The sequence below is a fragment of the Nipponia nippon genome, unplaced genomic scaffold, assembly GCF_047370975.1.
Source record: "Nipponia nippon isolate SJK-2023a ecotype South Korea unplaced genomic scaffold, ASM4737097v1 scaffold_22, whole genome shotgun sequence".
Classification (NCBI taxonomy): domain Eukaryota; kingdom Metazoa; phylum Chordata; class Aves; order Pelecaniformes; family Threskiornithidae; genus Nipponia; species Nipponia nippon.
The window spans coordinates 6,732,543-6,752,589 of record NW_028262339.1 but is presented as its reverse complement, the minus strand read 5'-3'; the positions used below and the strand labels follow the sequence as shown (position 1 = coordinate 6,752,589).

General features: G+C 46.8%; 1 long non-coding RNA gene across 2 annotated transcripts in view; it reads left to right on the top strand.

Moving 5' to 3' along the window:
* Positions 1-12,559, top strand: part of LOC148055457 (uncharacterized) — a 33,440-nt gene extending 20,881 nt beyond the window's left edge. For both annotated transcript variants that reach the window (XR_015705401.1, XR_015705402.1), the window contains 2 exons: positions 1,749-1,824; positions 12,201-12,559. This is a non-coding gene — a long non-coding RNA (uncharacterized LOC148055457). The remainder of the gene's footprint in view (positions 1-1,748; positions 1,825-12,200) is intronic.
* The last annotated feature ends 7,488 nt before the right edge of the window (positions 12,560-20,047 follow it).

Sequence of the window (20,047 nt, the reverse complement as noted above, 5' to 3'; positions counted from 1 at the left end):
GGGTGTTAAGATGGAAAGGAGGTAAAGAAGGGTTACTCCTCCTTGCTTTCATCATGTAGCAGGGCAAAGTCTGTCTGGAGCAATGGCCACTAACTGAGTCAAGGTTTGCTGCTTAGATCTTGTCTTTACTTGCAGAAAAAGATAAACATTAATTTTTAAAAAACTGATGTTTTACTGTGCTATCCCAATGCGGACAAGGCACAGGCATTACCTGTATTTGTCAAAACTAAGTCAGTTTTGTTCTTCCTACCGGGCATTGATCTGGACTGGCCAAATGAAGATGAAAAGCAACCTTTGCCCTTTCCTGGGTGCACAGCTCATCCAGCCGGTGGTAGGATGTGCCTCATCTGGCTTTGGTTCTCTAAAAGCACAGCATCTATTCTGAGCTACTATGTTAGGCTCCTTCCATACAAGGTGGAGACAGTGCAGTCCTTCTAGGCTGAATCCCCTCATCCTGACTATCCTGTGTTTGAGATAGGATGGGATGAGTCAGCTCTGGAGGTCCTGGACTACACAGGGAGCCTTGAGGAATCCCCTAATCATCCTACTGCACCTGCTTTTGGCTGTGAAGCTGTGGCCTGGGTTTGGAGTAGGAACTTGCTCTAAATTTAAGGATTGCTGTGTTTCTAGGCTAGTAATTGCTGAACAATTTGTGTTTGTGAGAAGGTTTGCATTGCTGCATAGGTTGCAAGAGACCAGCTAAAGCAGTACACTGCAGAACTCCCAGGGGCTTTGGGATTATTTGTTAATGTTACCGGGAAATGGATTTTCAGAGGCTTGTCTTGAATATTTAACAATCTATTCAAATGTTAAAAATGCAGACAGTATTACAGGTTTGAAACGACCTTAACCTTTTGAGGACTACATTTTGTTAATGTTTAAGACATAATGTTTAAGACAGCTGCCTTTGCAGAAAGTTCTCTGTAACTATGTGCTTCTGAGCCTTGTCTGCTTGTTCCTGTTTCTCCTCTGATGATTGCTGTGGGTGTCCCTGCTGGTCAACAGCCCCAAATTGCTCTGGCACTCAGCAGACATCCCATCTTCTGCTCAAGGACCATCTTTCTTTCACCATCATGCGAGTTGGCTTTCTTGGATGATGTTGCATCTGCCTCAGGAGCAGAAGCCAGAAAAATCTCAAGGAGTCACATCTTGTTGTGATTGACACCTGTTTTAAACACAGGTCACAATGTTGCTCGATTCAGGGCTTTCGAAGTCAAGACAACCCTTCTGTGCCTAGCAAAAGATTTCTTCCCAATCACTTCCTTTGCTATTGGCTTTACTGAAGTGAGCCTGCTAAATGGCTTCTGAGCTAAGGATGAAAAGGGCACAGGGAGGTATGATGTGGTGTTTCCTCTCTGGGCTCTTTTATGCATGGGAAACTATTTATATTTTTGTGAATACTAAACAAACAGAAAAGATCTGTTCTTCCCCAGTAGGAGGTGGGCCTGGTCCTCACGACCCTTACATTTGCATCAGGCATTTTAAATTCTTACCAGAGTGAATCCTGGTTTTGGGACAATTTGTTCTTCCAGTTCCCTTTGTCTGTGTTGGCTCTTCAAATTGCAGGTCTTGGGGACAGGCACAGCTTAGAAAGTGTTTGCAGAGGTATGGCTCTAATTTCTTTTGGGAGCTTCTGGCTAATAAATCACTTCTGAAAACACTGGCAGTGTGTGTGTACCATAGGCAAGGAGCGCGTACTGGTCAGATGAACCAATTCTCTGTCTCACAGACCTTTCTTCTGTTAACAGGCTGCAGGACATCGTTTGATTTTCACAAAAAGATAGACTATTTCTTGTTGGTACTGAAGAGGGAAAGATCTGTAAGGTAAGAATGGTTTCTTTGTCCCTTGTTTTACGTCCTCTGACCCATGCTTGTCTTTCAGGTTCATCATCTTAACTGTTTGCTCAGGCAGAAACAAAGTACAACTTCAGAGCCTGGTCCTGCCCTTGGATCCCTGTGGTGAGCCTGAGACCAGCACAGAGCCACAGAGGGTTGCAGGGAGTTCTCTGCACAGACCCGATTAAGACCTTATTTTGCAGAAACGTTTTTCATGCAAACTACATCCCAGAATGCTTTGCAGATTGCAGCTGTGCAAGTGAGATGCTAACTATGATCAGAGCAGAAGTTAAAAGGCATTGATCCTCTGTCCTTATGGCTATGGGGAAACAGCAGGAAAAATCTCATCTCTTTTCCTTTTTAGACCTGTTATCCCGTGAGCGGGATGATGCTAATGAAGCTTTGTTTCCTATGGATTGGTGTCCCGCAGCCCTTCCCTTCCACAATTACATCCCAGATCCTTTCCTCAGTCCCACTTTCTCCTTGCCCTCCTATCTCCAGTTCCTCACTATCTACTCTAATCCTTCCCCTCTCTGATCACCCCCATTCTGTCCCCAGCTCAGTGATCCCACCTCCATGCTATAACCCTTGATTCCTGCAGACAGTGCTGGCTACCTCCCCTCCAGTGCCCTCCTGCAGCCTGATGCCATAGTGCCCAGTGCTTGCTGGGAGCTGTTGACCAGCCAGCTCTGGCCACGTGGTGAGGGCAGCAGCTGAGCTTTGCTTACCCTTCCCAGGGTGGGGGCACTGCCCAGATGTTTGCACTATAAGGCCACCCCTTTTTATAAAATGTGTAAGAAAGACCGTAATATTGCTAAAAGTCCTGTGTGCAGCCAGCTTTGGCTGAAATTGCCAGTGAGGTCAAAAGTTGTTTGGGAGGAGAGACAAGAAGACAGCAGGACACAGATGTGTTCTCTTAAGAAATCAAGCTAAAAATAGGAAGGTTTGAGCTCTGCTGTACTTAGCCTTGAAAATAAAGCCAGTAGCTGCTTATGTTACTCATATAACTTCTGTTTGCACAGCATTCCTCTGAGCTGGCTTTGGAGCTTTGTTAATATTGTAGCCACAGCCCTTCAGTGTGGGGGGTGGACCATCAGCCGGAAGCTGACGTGCAGAGCAGAGTCATCCAGCCATCCCTAGAGGATGCTGTAAGCTTCTTCCCCATGTCCTGCCTGCAAAACAGAGAAGCAAAACAGAGAAGCAAAACAGAGAAAAAGAATCCAATGGAAATGGTATTCTGAAATCAATATCAATCATTTAGGCAAGACAGACTTAACAAATATGTATCCCTTTCAGAGGGATGATGCTGATTGAAATCTCTCCCTCTGCCAGGCAGTATCTAGGGAGAATTTCTGAGTAGTGCTCACTTGCATTTGACAAGACAGGCACAGAAGGGAGGTGGGAAAAGTGGGGGCCTGGGCTGATGGGCAATGGGCAGTGGGGTAGGTGCAATGGCTTTTTGTTGATGCTTTCAGGATACAAAGCATCTGTTCAGTCATGGGCAGATGTTCTGAGCTGGCCAGTCACCCATAGAAGTTGGTACCCTGGGTACTGTACTCCAAATTGTTTAGGTACTGTTGTGTCTAGTCCTGATCAAAAGGTGGTAAGGACCCACAGTGGATGTCAGTGTTAGATGGGGGCCATCAGTTACCCTTCAGGAGAAATATTCAGGCTGGTGTACTGGCTGAGTTAGTTACACAGCAAAGGAAATCCTTCGTGGAGGAGGATTGAATAGGAACAGAATTTGGCAGCATTTGCATTGACAAATCTGTAGGTGTTCCTGCCTTGGATGATCTTCAGTGAAACTAAAGCTAGGATGGGGTTTTAACATAAGGAATGATCCCAGCCATGAAGCCATGCAGATACTTTAACCACTTCTTGGGTGGACAAATGCATAGAGATACTGTTATACAGGATCTTTTCTTTTATTGGTGCTAAGGCTGATTTCAGGGTTACTGGTAAGCAACAAAACATTCCTGTGGCATTGGTGAGCCTTAGAGAAAAGTGGGACTGCTCTCACATTGTGCAACACTGCCCTATAAAATTCAGGTGTTCCCATGGGCAGGAAGAGGCAATCTTCCATCAGATTGTATAGGCTAACAGAGGGAAGAGAAATCTTGTGTCTAGCACAAGCAGGCCTCCATAGTATCCACAAAAACAGGGGGAACAATGCTTGGACCCTCAGTGTCCCCCAAGAGTTTGCTACAAGCAGTTTCAAAAGTTTTGGGATCAACTGCTGCTCCAGACATTTCTCAAGGACTACCACACACCTTCATCACACCCTTTATTGAAACACTGCACATTTGAACCCAGCTGTGGATTGCCTCCCAGAGCCTTGCTCCACTCAGATGCTGAGGACAGTGACAGTCCCGCAGCCACTCAGGCAGAGATTCATATTGAAACATTATTGTGGCTTCAACTCTTTGGTCAGAATTACTTCTTAGCAGGGCTTCAACAGAAAAATTGTGATTAGATTTGAACATTTTCATGTGAGAGAGGGATTTTTTTTTTTTAGTCTTAGGCAGTTTTCTTGAGAGTGTAACAAGTTAATATAATAAAACTCAGTGCAAGACTGTATAAAAGGAAAAGGTGATTCTTATTTTAAACAAAACTAATTTCACTTATACCCATTCGCTCATACTAAACACCAGGACATTTGTATCTGTGTGGTCAGGACAGGATTTCTTGCAGTTATACAGAGGACAAAGGATACAGGCTCTTGAGTCCTTATCACATCTCTTGGGTTTTCCTTAAATGATGATGACAAACTGGTTTCTGGACAGGCTCCGACTTCCAATGACCCTTTAGTAATGGAGAGATCATTTGCCTCAGTATCTTGTCTTGCCCTGTCTTAGGCAAAGTTGTTTTCCTTGTCTGGATATTTTATGGCTTGAGTTCTGTTCCTCATCTTCTTGCCACCTTATCTTTGTGGCTTCAATTTGTTCTGTCCAGTTATCTTGTCACTTGACTGACTGCATTTGCCATCAATTAACACAGGTTCTTTCTTTTACCATTTCCTCCTGTTTCTCCCAATGCATTCACATGCCTCTGTTTCCATTCATAAGCCTTTCTACAAATCTTAAAATTTCTGTTACAGGAGAGGGACATTTAGCTCAGTGACTTGACTATTATTGATCACAACAACAAAGCCCCCTAGCATTGCAATATGGAGCAGTCTTGCACCACTTTCAAACATGGGCAACCCTTTTTATTACACAGATCTTCAAAGAGGAAACTAGAAAGTCAAAGCCAGTCCCAGGCTATGTGCAGTGTCCTCCTGACAGCACTCAGCACCTCACAGGATGAGACTTGCACTTTAGAAATAATTTATAAGTACTATTGAATTTTCTTAAACTGGGACCTTTTCTTGCTCCAGTTGCCAGTGTTCCCATTTCACGTACTAAACACACCTCATCCTGACCACTGAGAATTGACTTCAGCTTAAAATAAATTGTAAATATGCTGATGTTGTCTCTCCACCAACTGCCAAAGAGAGCGGTCACAGAAAATGACATTATACAACAAAGATAAGGTTGGAGATGTGGCCAGGAACAGCGAAAAGAAGAAAAAACCCAGCTCTTTGACCTTGGGGTTCAGCAATCCTGCAGTTAATTAGAGCTCTCTTCTCCCTTCACATGCTCTGATGAAACCAAAAGTTATTTCACCGAAAATGAAGAAAACTGATTTAATGAGAGAAGATTCAAGCCTTTTAGATATACTGATGGCTTGTTTGGGTTAGCTCTCTAAACAATGCTGGTGTCTAAGGTTGCCACATCTCTGCCTGGGATCCAGAACTCTTTGTACCTGTGGTGTGACACTCTCAGACATCTGGATTTGTGCCATAGAGCTACTCTCCTGTGCACAGTGGATATGTCCAGGGCCTCCAAAGAAATAGCCAAAGGCTTCAGTTCTGCCCAAGAAGGATCGGAACCTGCTGGCACGTGGGGCATCTCTCTTACCAAGAAACAGCTTTCCAGCACTAAACAGTCCCCTCATTTTATCTCAGGCTATGCTAGATTGAGAGATATCATGATGTGGGACAGTGGAGGAAGAAGGGATCCTGCCAATGGGTTTCCCAGCGCAGTGGCAGGGCAGAAAAGCGTGGAGGGGAAGGAGCAGGCGGAAGGGGCAGGGAAGCCTGCTTTTGTCAGTGCACGTCAGTATTCCCTTTTGTAGATGTTGATTTACAGTTATGAGTCACAGATCTGCATAGCAAAATGGCCACAGGATGCAAGCAATGTTGCTCACGCACTGGCAAGCTGCACAGAAGCGACATGGCCTCTTGCTGGCCTCAGCGTGTGCTAGGGCCAGCACGCGCTGACAGTGGGGACTCTCACAGCAACCACCTCCAGCCCTTCCTGCTCCAAGGCAGGCTCAGAGTGACCTGTCCCTACAGATGTGTCTCTAACCTACTTTTGAAGGCCCTCAGTGCTGGGTTTCCTTCCCATACCAAGGGGTCAACTCCAGTGCATATCTGTCCTTACATGGCCTACACAAGCGTCACAGAAAGCTGTGAACAGGCAGAAGTAGGGTTTCATGAGTCCATGGATCCACCCCATGGTGCTCAGCTCTTCCCCTAACAGTACAGAGAGCAGCTATCTGCAACTAGCCTAAATAACAGGGGAGGGACTGAAACAAAATCAAAAAGCATTTGCAAATCTCAGAGGAAGCAAAGCCATCAAGATTCAGGTCAGTTTCTATGAGACCCAAGCTTATTTGTGTGTACCTCCTCATCAGGGGGCCAAACCGCATCTGGAGGAGGCAGTCCTGATGTAGGCAAGGCACAGCCACGCTTGATGCCAAATTCCTCCAGCGCTGCTTGTGCTCTGTGCTTTTGGGTCACTGCGCAATTAGCCAGCCCTGAAGAGACACAAGGAAATCCGGCCATCGCTCGAACTGCACAGAAGCAACTGTGGGAATCTCAACGAGAGAGGAGCATTTGCATGAAAACAGAGGGACTAGGAATTACACCACCAGAAGAGCAAGACTCAAGCTGTTTGGAAAGGAAAGGCAAGTGCTTTTCTCTCAGACAGAATGATATTACTGAAGAGCTGTTGAAATAAAAAGTTTGGGGACAAAATGTACTTTCCTCAGTGCTAAACCACTCACCAGTCCAGGACTGATGTGACCTCGGAGAGCGTATCTAATCTATAGCTTCCTCCTGTAAATACAGACAGTCCCACGTGCAGATGGATTGTACCTCCTGGGACAGGAGGAGGGAATTCAGGTTTGTCTTCCCATGTTGGTCGGTTCATCCCTCACAGCTACTGAAACACCTCCCACAGCTGCAGGAAAACACTAAGAACAGAAACAATGTCCTGGTCCTTAACTCCTTCAAATTGCTCCCTGTCACCCTAAGTCACAGCAACGCAAGGCTACAAAGCAGTGAGGTTCAGGAGCAAGCATCCCACTGTCTGTTCACACTGTCCTAGCTCAGTACCAGCTCTGGGCACAAGCTGTGTCCCACCGAGGCTGGGTATACGGACAAAAATAGGGTCCCTTGTCAAGAAAGCAGCAGGTGCTGCTGGGAAGTATGAGGAGGGAGCAACCTCCCAGGAGTTAGCGAAGGCGGCAGTGCTGGGGAGGATAAACTGAAGAAAAGATTTCAGCCACTCTCCTACTGCCTCACTAAAACTTCCCATACTTCCATCAACGTTCTCCAAACCCCTTTCCCTCCTTTACCTCCTGAAAATCCTGACATCCTCCCACTATCCATCACAGGTCCCCAAATCCTGACTGATCCCTCCCAGACCCTGCCATCAGCTATGGTCAAAGAGCCAAAGTGCTTCAGGCAGCAAAACACAACGCCCCCCCGCTTGGCTGAGCAACCCTGAGCTGGATCTGGCCAAGGGCAAAATCATCAGGGCTGCAAAGAGGCAGGGGGGCACAGGGAGTCTGGAGGTGACACTAGCTGGTGTGATAAAGCACAGAGAGAGAGCAGAGCAGATGCCCAGTGCGTGTGCATGGATAGGAAGGCTCAGAGCCAGCCCATGCCCCCTCGCTTGTCCCCACACCACAAGCTGCTCACAGGCACCCAGTGTTGGACTCACAGGTGTGCCCACAGCTCCTGACCCACACGCAACCCTGCCACTGCCTCCTGGGGTGGGCAAGCAGCCATGCTCCCCTTCCCACTCCACCCATACCCACCTAGACCCTGTCAGCAAGGATTTACTGCCTGGGAAGTAACTTGATTGTCCCCGAGGAACAGAGAATCATAGAATGGTTTGGGTTGGAAGAGACATTTAAAGGTCATCTAGTCCAACCCCCCTGCAATGAGCAGGGACATCCACAACTAGATCAGCTTGCTCAGAGCCCCATCCAGCCTGGTCTTGAATGTTTCCACGGATGGGGCATCTACCACCTCTCTGGGCAACCCGTTCCAGTGTTTCACCACCCTCATCATAAAAAATGTCTTCCTTATATCTAGTCTGAATCTAACCTCTTTTAGTTTAAAACCATTACCCCTTATCTTATTGATACTGGCCCTGCTAAAAAGTCTGTCCCCATCTTTCTTATAAGCCCCCTTTAAGTACTGAAAGGCCGCAGTAAGGTCTCCTCAGAGTCTTCTCTTCTCCAGGCTGAACAACCCCAGCTCTTTCAGCCTTTCCTCATAGGAGAGGTGTTCCAGCCCCCGATCGTTTTTGTGGCCCTCCTCTGGACCCTCTCCAACAGGTCCATGTCCTTCTTGTACTGAGGACCCCAGAGCTGGACACAGTACTCCAGGTGGGGTCTCACCAGAGCAGAGTAGAGGGGCAGAATCACCTCCCTCGACCTGCTGGCCACGCCTCTTCTGATGCAGCCCAGGATACGGTTGGCTTTCTGGGCTGTGACAGCACATTGCCGACTCATGCCCAGCTTTTCATCTATCAGTACCCCCAAGTCCTTCTTAGCAGGGCTTCACTCAATCCCTTCATCCCCCAGCCTGTATTGATACCAGGGATTGCCCCGACCCAGGTGCAGGACCCTGCACTTGGCCTTGTTGAACCTCATGAGGTTCACACAGGCCCATTTCTCCAGCCTGTCCAGGTCCCTCTGGATGGCATCCCGTCCCTCAGGCATGTCAACTGCACCACTCAGCTTGGCGTCATCTGCAAACTTGCTGAGGGTGCACTTGATCCCGCTGTCTATGTCATTGATGAAGATATTGAACAGCACCGGCCCCAGAACAGACCCCTGAGGGACCCCACTCGTCACTGATCTCCATCTGGACATCGAGCCATTGACCACTACCCTCTGGATGCAACCATCCAGCCAATTCCTTATCCACCCAACAGTCCACCCATCAAATCCATATCTTTCCAATTTAGAGAGAAGGATGTTGTGGAGGACCGTGTCAAAGGCCTTACAGAAGTCCAGATAGATGACATCCATAGCTCTTCCCTCATCCACTGATGCAGTCACTCCATCATAGAAGGCCACTAGGTTGGTCAGGCAGGACTTGCTCTTGGTGAAGCCGTGCTGGCTGTCTCGAATCACCTCCCTGTCCTCCATGTGCCTTAGCATAGCTTCTAGGAGGATCTGTTCCATGGTCTTCCCAGGCACAGAAGTGAGGCTGACAGGTCGGTAGTTCCCAGGGTCCTCCTTTCTACCCTTTTTAAAAATGGGTGCAATGTTTCCCTTTTTCCAGTCCCCAGGGACTTCACCTGACTGCCGTGACTTTTCAAATATCATGGAGAGTGGCTTGGCAACTACATCAGCCAGTTCCCTCAGGACCCTGGGATGCATCTCATCGGGACCCATAGACTTCTGTATGTTCATGTTCCTCAGGTGGTTGCGACCCTGATCTTCTCTTACAGTGGGAAGACCTCTGCCCCCCTGATCCCCATCAAATGGCCCATTGACTCAGGAGGTGTGAGGAGAGAGGTTGCCAGTGAAGAATGAGGCAAAGAAGTTGTTGAGTACCTCAGCCTTCTCCTCGTCTGTTGTTACCAGCTCACCACTTCTGCTCATCAGAGGGGGTACGCTTTCTTTAACCTTCCTTTTCTGGTTAATGTACCTATAGAAGCCCTTCTTATTATTCTTTGCATCCCTCGCCAGGTTCAGCTCCAGCCGAGCCTTGGCCTTCCTGATCCCATCCTTACACAACTGGGCAGCATCCCTGTACTCTTCCCAAGATACCAGTCCCTTCTTCCACTGCCTGTGCATTCTCTTCTTGGCCTTTAGTTTGACCCACAGGTCATGGCTCAGCCATGCCAGCCTCTTCCCTTCCTTGCCCGATTTCCTGCACCTAGGGATCGAGAGTTCTTGTGCCCTATGGAAAGCATCCTTGAAGACCTGCCAGCTCTGTTCTGCTCCCTTGTCCCTGAGGGCAGTTTCCCAGGGAGTCCTGTTGATTAACTCCTTGAAGAGCTGGAAGTTTGCTTTCCTAAAATTCAGGGTCCTGACTATACTCTTCACCTGACCCTTACCTCTCCGGACTGTGAACTCTACCAATGCGTGATCATTACAGCCCAGGCTGCCTCCAATCCTGACATCACCAATGAGCTCACTTACATTGGTGACCAACAGGTCCAGTACTGCATCCCCTCTGGTAGGGCTATCTATTACCTGGCTTAGGAAGTTGTCCTCCATGCACTCCAGGAGTTTCCTAGATTGCCTACCGCCTGCCGTGTTACTTTCCCAGCAGATGTCAGGGTAGTTGAAATCCCCCATCAGGACAAGAGCCTGTGAGCGCAAAGCTTCCTGTAGGTGGAGAAAAAAGGCTTCGTCAATAGGCTCCCCTTGATCAGGCAGCCTGTAGTAGACCCCAACCACAAGGTTCCCTTTGTTGCCTCGGTCTCTAATTCTTACCCATAAGCTTTCAACCTGCTCATGGCTATTCTTCAGAGACAGCTCTTCACACTCTATCCATTTCTTGATGTAGAGGGCAACGCCTCCACCCCTCCTACCTCACCTGTCCCTTCTGAACAGCCTGTAGCCTTCAATAGCTGAACTCCAGTCATGGGATTCATCCCACCAGGTTTCAGTGATGGCAACTAGGTCGTAGCTTTCTAGCAGTACGGTGGCTTCCAGCTCCTCCTGTTTGTTGCCCATGCTGAGTGCATTGGTATAGAGGCACTTCAGCTGGGCTGTCGTCCGTGTCACCTTCTTGGAGGAACACCCCTTGGTTCCCTTGAGGAATTTCTCTGATATTTCCCTGTTGTCTCCTATTACCTCAAGAGTGCCCCGCTCATCCCCGTAATACTTACTTTGACTGTGCTGCAGTGTCTCCAGCATGCCTCAGATCAACAGGTTGAGGGCCCCTGCTAGCATCCCATCCCCCGCTAGTACCCTGTCCCTCTAACCACGGCATGCCATCCCACCCCTTGTCACGGGCAAACCTGATATCGACCCCCTCCCCCTTCAAATCTAGTTTAAAGCCCTGTCAATGAGCCCCACAAGCTCCTGAGCAAAGGCCCTCTTCCCCCTTTGAGAAAGGTGAACCCCATCAGATGCCAGCAAGCCTGGTGCCGTGTAGGCCATCCCATTGTTCAAAAACCCCAAATTGTTACAGTGACACCAGCCACGGAGCCATGTATTAATGGACTGGATCCATCTGTTCCTTTCAATGTTCCTGCCTGCAACTGGAAGGAGGGAGGAAAAAAATAACCTGTGCTCCCGATTCCCTCACCAACTGTCCCAAGGCCCTGAAGTCTCTCTTGATAGCTTTTGGACTACGGGTTGCAGCTTCCTCTCCACCTACATGGAAGATCAATAACAGGTAGTAGTCTGAGGGCTGTACCAGGTTGGGAAGTTTCCTGGTGATGTCCTTAACCCGGGCCCCAGGGAGGCAGCAGACTTCCCTTTGAGGAGGGTTTGCCCGGCATATTGGACCCTCTGTTCCCCTCAGTTGTAGGTGAATCCCTTCTATAACCCTTCTTTCCTTCCTCATGGAGGTGGTCGTGATACAGGGGGTAGGCCTTTCTGACCTTGGTGACACCTCTGGTGCAGATGGACTGTCATCCACATTATCCATGGACTGGCTTTCCACATCCAGAGCCTCATACCTGTTGTACAGAGGCACCTGGGAAGGCAAGCTGGGCTCTACCTCTTCCCCCCCAAGTGGCACAGGGGGACGGGGAATAGGGGTTGCGGTCAGCTCATCACATGTTGTCTCTGCCGCTCCTTCCTCCTCAGGGGGAGGACTCCTCACACTCTTCCCCTGCTCCAGCGTGGGGTCCCTCCCATGGGAGACAGTCCTCCACAAACTTCTCCAACGTGGGTCCCTCTCACGGGCTGTAGTTATTCAGAAACTACTCTAGCATGGGTCCATTCCATGGAGTACAGTCTTTCAGGAACAGACTTGCTCCAGCGTGGGTCCCCCACAGGGTCACAAGTCCTGCCAGCAAACCTGCTCTCCAGTGTGGGCTTCTCTCTCTCCACAGGTCCTGCCAGGAGCCTGCTCCAGCATGGGCTTCCCACAGGGTCACAGCCTCCTTCGGGCATCCACCTGCTCCAGCGTGGGGTCCTCCACGGGCTGCAGGGGAATCTCTGCTCCTGGAGCACCTCCTCCCCCTCCTTCTTCACTGACCTTGGTGTTTGCATAGTTGTTCCTCTCACATATTCTCACTCCTCTCTTTGGCTGCAGGTTGTTGTGCAGTTTGGATTTTTTTCCCCCTTCTTAAATATGTTACCACAGAGGCGCTACCACCGTTGCTGATTGGCTCGGCCTTTGCCAGCGGTGGGTCCGTCTTGGAGCTGGCTGGCATTGGCTCTGTTGGACACAGGGAAAGCTTCTAGCAGCTTCTCACAAAAGCCACCCCTGTAGCCCCCCCCATAGCCCCCCCCCCGCTACCAAAATCTTGCCACGCAAACCCAGTACAGTCAGACAAAGAAGGTGAATCAGATCCTGCAGCAGTATCTCCATTATATTAATTACCATCAGGATGACTAGGTCTCTGTCTTACTGTTGGCAGAATTTGCCTATGACAGCAGCGTCCACTCTTCCACGCAGCAGACCCTTTTTTATGTGTAGCATGGTTTTCATCCCCATGACCACCCAGCTACTCCGTGGGTTGTCCAGGGTGCTTCCACTGAGGGTTCCCTTGAGCAGTTGTGGCATATACATTTGCTTCTTTGAGAGCAACTGGGAAAAGCAAAGGCTGCCTACAAAGACTATGCAGACAGACGTTGGTGACCAGCACCAGCCTTTACAGTTGGGGACTACGTTTGGTTGTCTGGTGAACATGTTCATTTGGTGCATTCTTCTTCTAAGTTGGACCACCATTACATGGGCCTGTATAAAATCATGGCCTGGGTGTGTCTGGTTGCATTTTGTCTGCAGCTTCTGTGTGCTCTCAAGAGTCACCCTATTGTTCACATCTCACTGTTCACCCAGATCCCTTCCAGCAGCAACCTCGACCTCTGCCTCCAATTGTTGTCCGGGACCAGAGAGAATATCATGTCCAGGCTATTTTGGATTCCAGGATATCCTGGGGTACCTTGCAGTATTTGATTAATTGGGCAGGGTACGGCCCAGAGGACCTAGAATAGAATAGAACAGAATAGTTCAGTTGGAAGGGACCTGCAATGATCATCTAGTCCAACTGCCTGCCCACTTCAGGGCTGACCAAAAGTTAAACCATATTATTAAGGGCATTGCCCAAATGCCTCAAACACTGACAGGCATGGGGCATCGACCACCTGCGTTGGAGATGCATGCCCTGGCTAAGGTTCAGGCTTTTTGTGCCCATTACCCTGCTAAGCCAGGTCCACTAGAGGGTGTGGGGGTGCACACTGGGTGACGGGGGGTGATGGTGTCAGGTTTATGCTTGTATCTATTCAAAGGAGACAATGTTTTGTAAATATGTGTTATCAGGAGAGCTAATAAAACTGGCTAGCATGCAGAGCTCAGCCTCTTCAAGCTATTACCTGCTAGAGCCTTTGAATCCCAAGATTTTGTCTCTCTTCCTGGGCCTGCCCTGACAACCAGGGTCATTATAACATCTTCCTGCTCCCAGTCTGTTCCCTCTGAGGAATGGGGCATATGGGTCTGATAGTTCTTGATCACATGAAGATTTTGTTACGCTTCTTGTAGGATCTTGGCTACCCTTGTGTCAGGTGCCAGCACTGTTGGTGAAAATCTGGCCTTTAGATCTTTAAAAGAACTTGCCCTGTGCTATTATATCTCCTAAAAGATAAATTCATACTGGGCACACTGTTATACAAAGCACAGCACTCATCTGCTGATGTCTCTATTAAAACCTAAGCACTGCCTTGAAAAGCACATACAAACTCTTCATTTATCCACCAAGACAGTGTCCTTGAGATACACTCGGGGTGGTGGAGGGCGGAGAGAAGAACTGTAGCTAGAAGGATTTAAACACTTAATGAAACAATTATAGGTAGAATGGCCAAAACGCCTTATTCCCTCACACACAACATAAATATTCTTATTTAAATGTGAAGGAAATATGTGTTTTGTATCACTTCATTATTATTGCCAAGAGCTTAATGGGATTAAAAAATAGATTAGCTACTTATTATGAACAGTGAGAACACCCACTTACATTGGCCCCAAATTAAGAAGGGATATAAATTGTATGCATCAATGTATTAGCATTTAACTGACAAGGGTTAGGGAAAGAAAAACAAAACTTCCACTGGGATCAGGTTGTTACTTTATTGTACAAGAAGTTTCTTGTGCTTGCCTTGCAGCTTCCAGTTCTGCTGCTGTCAGATGTGGGAAGTTAGGCTTCTCCAGCACGATAATTCCCATGATTTTGTGACCATCTCAGTTTTTCTGTTTTCCTGATTTTGAATATGAACTTCTAAGGAAAGGATCATTCCTTGCCCTGTGTTCATAACAGGAGGCTGCACTCAGTGATAACACACCAATACTTTAGTTACTACTGAACAGTGCTTACAGTGTTGAGGCCTTTTCTGCTTCTCAGACTGCCCCGCCAACAAGTGGGCTGGGGGTGCACAAGGAGGAGGGAGGGAATACAGCTGGGACAGCTGACCCAAACTGACCAAAGAGATACTCCATACCATATGACATCATGATCAGCAATAAAAGCTAGGGGAAAGAAGGAGGAAGGGAGGATGTTCAGAGTTATGGCATTTGTTTTCCCAAGTAACCATTACGCGTGATGGAGCCCTGCTTTCCTGGAAATGGCTAAACACCTGCCTGCCGATGCAAATTAGTGAATGAATTCCTCATTTTGCTTTGCCATTGTGCACATCTTTTGCTTTCCCTATTAAACTGTCTTTACCTTAACCCACAAGTTTTCTCACTTTTACCCTTCTGATTCTCTTTCCCATCCCATTGTGGGGGGAGTGAGTGAGCAGCTGTGTGGGGCTTAGCTAGCTTCCCTCACAATAATTTATTGTGAGAGACTAGGTTGACACACAAATTTAAAATGAGCATTAATAATTCTGCTGGAGCTTTTTATTCCCCCCAGGGGCAACTGTCTGCTAGTAACTTTTTCCCACAGTTTCCTTGCTTATTCCTCTCCAAAATGTCTGTCTGCCTTTCAAGCACAAGACTCTATGCAAGCCTAGGAGTTATTCAACTACTAACCTCCCCACGCGCATAATTTATTATTTATGTCTCCTGAGTGTCACTCTGAGTTAAAAGAATTTCACTTATTTAGCATTCTGCAGATTAACATCTATTTAGTAAGAAGACACTACATATACAGTAAGGGCATTTGTGGCAATTAATCACAGAAGGTCTAGCAGAAGTGTTGAAGCCATAGGAGCAGGTGAAGGAGAAAGCGGCGCAGAGGGTAGCAGGGGGGGTGGAGGGTTGTGCAGCCTGAGCACCCGCGAGCAAGGGCATGTCGGAGGACGAACCCGATGTCGGTGTTTCTGGCGTGCCCTGCGGGGTTAGCTCCGGAGCGGTAGCAGAGGCTGCAGCCTTTCGGTCTGACTCTAATTGTTCTAAAGTGTCTTTCAGTAAACGCCATGTCGTCAAAACACTTGTGGCATTACTGTCCCCCCTGGTGGCCGCTTCCCATAACACTTTTCCTGCCTCCTCCCAAGTCTCCACCTGGAACGCGGTCGCTGCGTTCGCTTGTTGCCCGTTTTTTCGCAACCAAGTTAACAACAACCGAACCTTTCCTTCATCATAATTTATGCTCCCTTTTGCAAGGATTCGCAAAAATATACACAAAATAGATTTTTCTTCCGAGGACATTTGCGCCCCCATTTTCCCATCCCCAGCTGCTCACCTCTTTTTCCCGAGGCGATTAATTGTCAACAAGCAGCTCTCTGGTCTGCTGCAGTAGAGTTCAGCGCTCTGGTCCGCTGCAATAAAGTTCAGCTGGGCTTGCCACCGGCCGCTCTCTCGTCCGCGGTTCTTAGGACTGAATCACGTCGGGGTCACCATTTGTGGCAATTAAACACGGACTCTGCATATGAGTTTAGGCAAAGACGCTTTACTTTTACAATCTATCCCTTTTATAATATGATCTAGTGTCCACGAATCTCTTCAGCTTTGCTTATTGGTTCTTCAAGTTGGTGCATGCAAATTCCTCTTTCAGGGATGTATCCAATCTCATCCTTATTTTTCTGCCTCTAAGTTTCATAAACTTGTTTGTAACAAGCCTCAAGGCCACAGCTGCATTCCTGCGAACCTGTTTGTAACAAGCCTCAAGGGCACAGCTGCATCTTGTCAAAGTAAAACACTATCTCATTTATTCCCACAGGCATTAATATATACCATGCATTCATATACAGTTTTTGGAAAAAAACTCTACAGACAGTACTAATGCTATCACATTAATAAAAATAAAACAATAGATGTAAGATGATATTACATTACTGTACAGCATCTGTGTCTTCAATTGAATAATTGCCTTGATTATTGAATGGGAATTTCTAGAAGAGAAAAAAAAGACTAACCTACCAGCCTAGAGAAAGGTTAATTGTAACTACAGAATTCTTTGAATCTGAAAGGGTTTAACACTTCATCTAGGTCCTGGCTTATAGCCCTTTGAAATAAATGGGAAGATGTTCATTTGTATGTTCATAGGTTTTATATTTATTTATATATATATATATATAAAGCATGTGTATGTGATTGGTCAGCCATGTCTGCCCGCAGAAAATAAAGGTTTCTGTGTCCAGATACTTTGTGCAACACAAGAAGATAAAACTGCAAGACATTTGGTCACATTAGCGAGTCATTCACCTATATCAGTCACCACAGGCAAGTCTGTCTGTCAGCCTCAGTTAATAGCAAAGTCAGGTTTTGATGGAGCTATACTAAAAATGTTGTGCACAAAGTGCTTTAGGTGCTTCATGTTTTGAATCTTTGGGTGTTTTATTTTTATTTACTGTTTGGTTTTGTTGTTTGGTATTTTTTTGCAGATTTTAAAATACCTCAAGGTGGTTACTAGTGCTTTTTTTTTTAAGATTTGTTTTGTGGATGCATTTTAGTAGTCTTCAGAACAGGTCTGTAGGGTGGAAGGATATTTGGTGGTACAATACTGGCATGTCATCGGGACTCTATTCACGATCATATAGTGATCTTTTGTCATGGATGGAGTGAGAGTGCACTCATAAGAGCAATATGTTTATTGATAACAAAGTTTGATAGTAAATGTGACAGTTTAATGAGATTCGATGGCAAGATACACTTGATTATTTACTGCATAGAGGACAGGGTCAGACAAAACTGTCAGGGAGACCCTCCCGTTGAGTCATGAGGTTCAGAGAGACCCCCCTTGCTTTCTAAACTCCTTCTCAAAGAGGAGCCTAGGTGCGGCTGGATCCAATCCTAGTCCCAGACTTGGTCAACAGTTTATGTCTAAAGGATTATATATGCACAATCAATCCTTTATATCACTTAGCTAAAAGATTTCAAAGTTTAACATGCTATTAGTCACTTACCGAGGATCTGTTGTGGCAAGGAATCTCTCAACCTCAAGAAGTAACCTTGAGAGGCGTCCCTACTCAATGGGAGATCCTGGCATGCAGCCTGCTACCGTGCAGGAGAGCTCAAAGGGCTCTTAGGCTGCTCACTATTTATGGGGGTAAGATGATTAACTCATAGTCATATTTACATACCAACTTCGTATGTTAGTTTCTTCCAAATCTAGCTTGAGCTGGACACTGACTAACACTGTGGTTAGGTAGACACATATTGCCATAAATTAGCCCTTGGCTGTTCTGTTGTTATCTGTCTCCCCCGAATCCACTTTGAGCTGGATGCATCCATCACAACTGCCACTGGTGATTATCACTTGAGCAGGGCCACGGGAAAAGGTCAGGCATGGGGGGGGGGGGGGGGGGCAGGAGGGTACAGGAGGAGCACACCGCCACATCTTTGTGTGTTCAAAAGTTGAATGTGAGTGAGCAAAGGTCCTCTTTTGCTCATGGAAGAGTTGGAGGGCTGTGGTGGATGTGTGGTGGAAGTTGGCACAGTTGTCAATAATAGAGGATGATTATTTTGCGTGATGTGCTCAGAGCTGGATGTTTGCACCAATGTGCAGGTCAGCTTAATCTCTCACTGTGACTCATTGGCACAAAGGCTGACAGTGCTATTCCTTATTTGCTATCCAGGCTGGGAAACTAAACTGTTTATTTCTGAAGTAGATTGAGATCTTCAGTTCATGTCATCCAAGTGCAAAGCACAATGTTATTTTATTGTCTGCCTCTCCAAATACACTGCATTTATAGTCAGATATGTGTTGATATTTCAAAGTAATTTTTGCTAAACATAGCTTGTCATAGCTTTGACTGTCCAAGCATGATGTCTGTGTAATGTCCCATAACTTATTCTGTTTCCCACTTCTTCATTTTTTCTAGTTCTATAGGGGACATTGTCAACTATAAAAACTTCTCTTTAAAAACAATATGTCCCATTATTAAGCACACCTTATAAACCTGAAACTTTAAACCTCTCATGATATGAAATTTGTTACTCTCCAGTAATGCAGTTTATTTTGCCCTTTAAACTGTAGAAATTGAACCTATTGCTTTTCATTCTGGTCCTACTTCTCTTCCATTTGCAAGATAACCCTGCATGTTTATGTGTGCTTGAGGGTTGCTGTTCTCCCACTTTCACAGTACTTTTACATGGAAGAATTGCCTGAGAAGAGAGTTTATGGAAAGCATTCTAGGGGATACACTTTGGGAAAGACAGGACAGGCTACAGAGTTTGAGCTAACTCCTAGGTTGGTCCTAGAGATGTTGCCTCAATGCCATTTTAAATAGGGAACAGAGTGCTTGGGAAGAAAAGGGAAGGAGTCCCTTGAACCTGAGGGTGTGTGGTTGTCTTGCCAGATATTGATTCAAAGACTGGTGGATTGAAGCTACTGAGAAAAAGGACTTAAGAAGCCTGAACCTGTAGTTGCAGTTCTGGGAGTCTGCCTGACACAAGGTCACTTGAACTATTGTATGTAGAAATTTGTTAGCTACAGCGTGTCGTGGTTTAACCCCAGCTAGCAATTAAGCACCATGCAGCTGCTCGCTCACTCCCCCACCGGTGGGATGGGGGAGAGAACCGGAAGGGCAAAAGGGGAAAACTCATGAGTTGAGATAAGAACAGTTTAATAATTGAAGTAAAATAAAAATAGAATAGTAGTAATAGTAATAATAACAAAACCAAGTAATAATAGTACAATAGTAATACAAAGCAAGTGAAACACTCTACAATTGCTCACCACCCTCCGACCGATGCCCAGCACATCCCCCAAGCAGCAATCGTTGCCCCCCCCCGCCCCAGTCCCCCCCTCGCCCCCCCGCTCATATACTGAGCATGACGTCATATGGTATGGAATAGCCCCTTGGCCAGTCTGGGTCAGCTGTCCTGGCTGTGCCCCCTCCCAGCTTCTTGTGCACCTGGCAGAGCATGGGAAGCTGAAAAGTCCTTGACCAGTGTGAGCACCACTTAGCAACTACTTAGCACTACTTAGCAAGAACCAAAACATCAGTGTATCATCGACATTGTTCTCACCCTAAACTCAAAACACAGCCCCATACCGGCTACCAAGAAGAAAATTAACTCTATCCCAGCTGAAACCAGGACAGTATCCACCCCTTATTCCATAACATTTACGTCATGCCCAGGTCCCACATTATCCAACACATCCTCATTAACCAACACATCCTCATTAACCACCACCCCCTTCCTTTCCTTTGATACAATACATAGGTATCATTCCCTTAGTCTATATGCTATTGAAAGGGTTAAAGCCAAGATAGACAAAGCCACTGCATCAAAATGCCTCCTGAAAAGCCTAGGGGCAAGGAGGATATTTAAATATCTTAGTCACTTAACTAA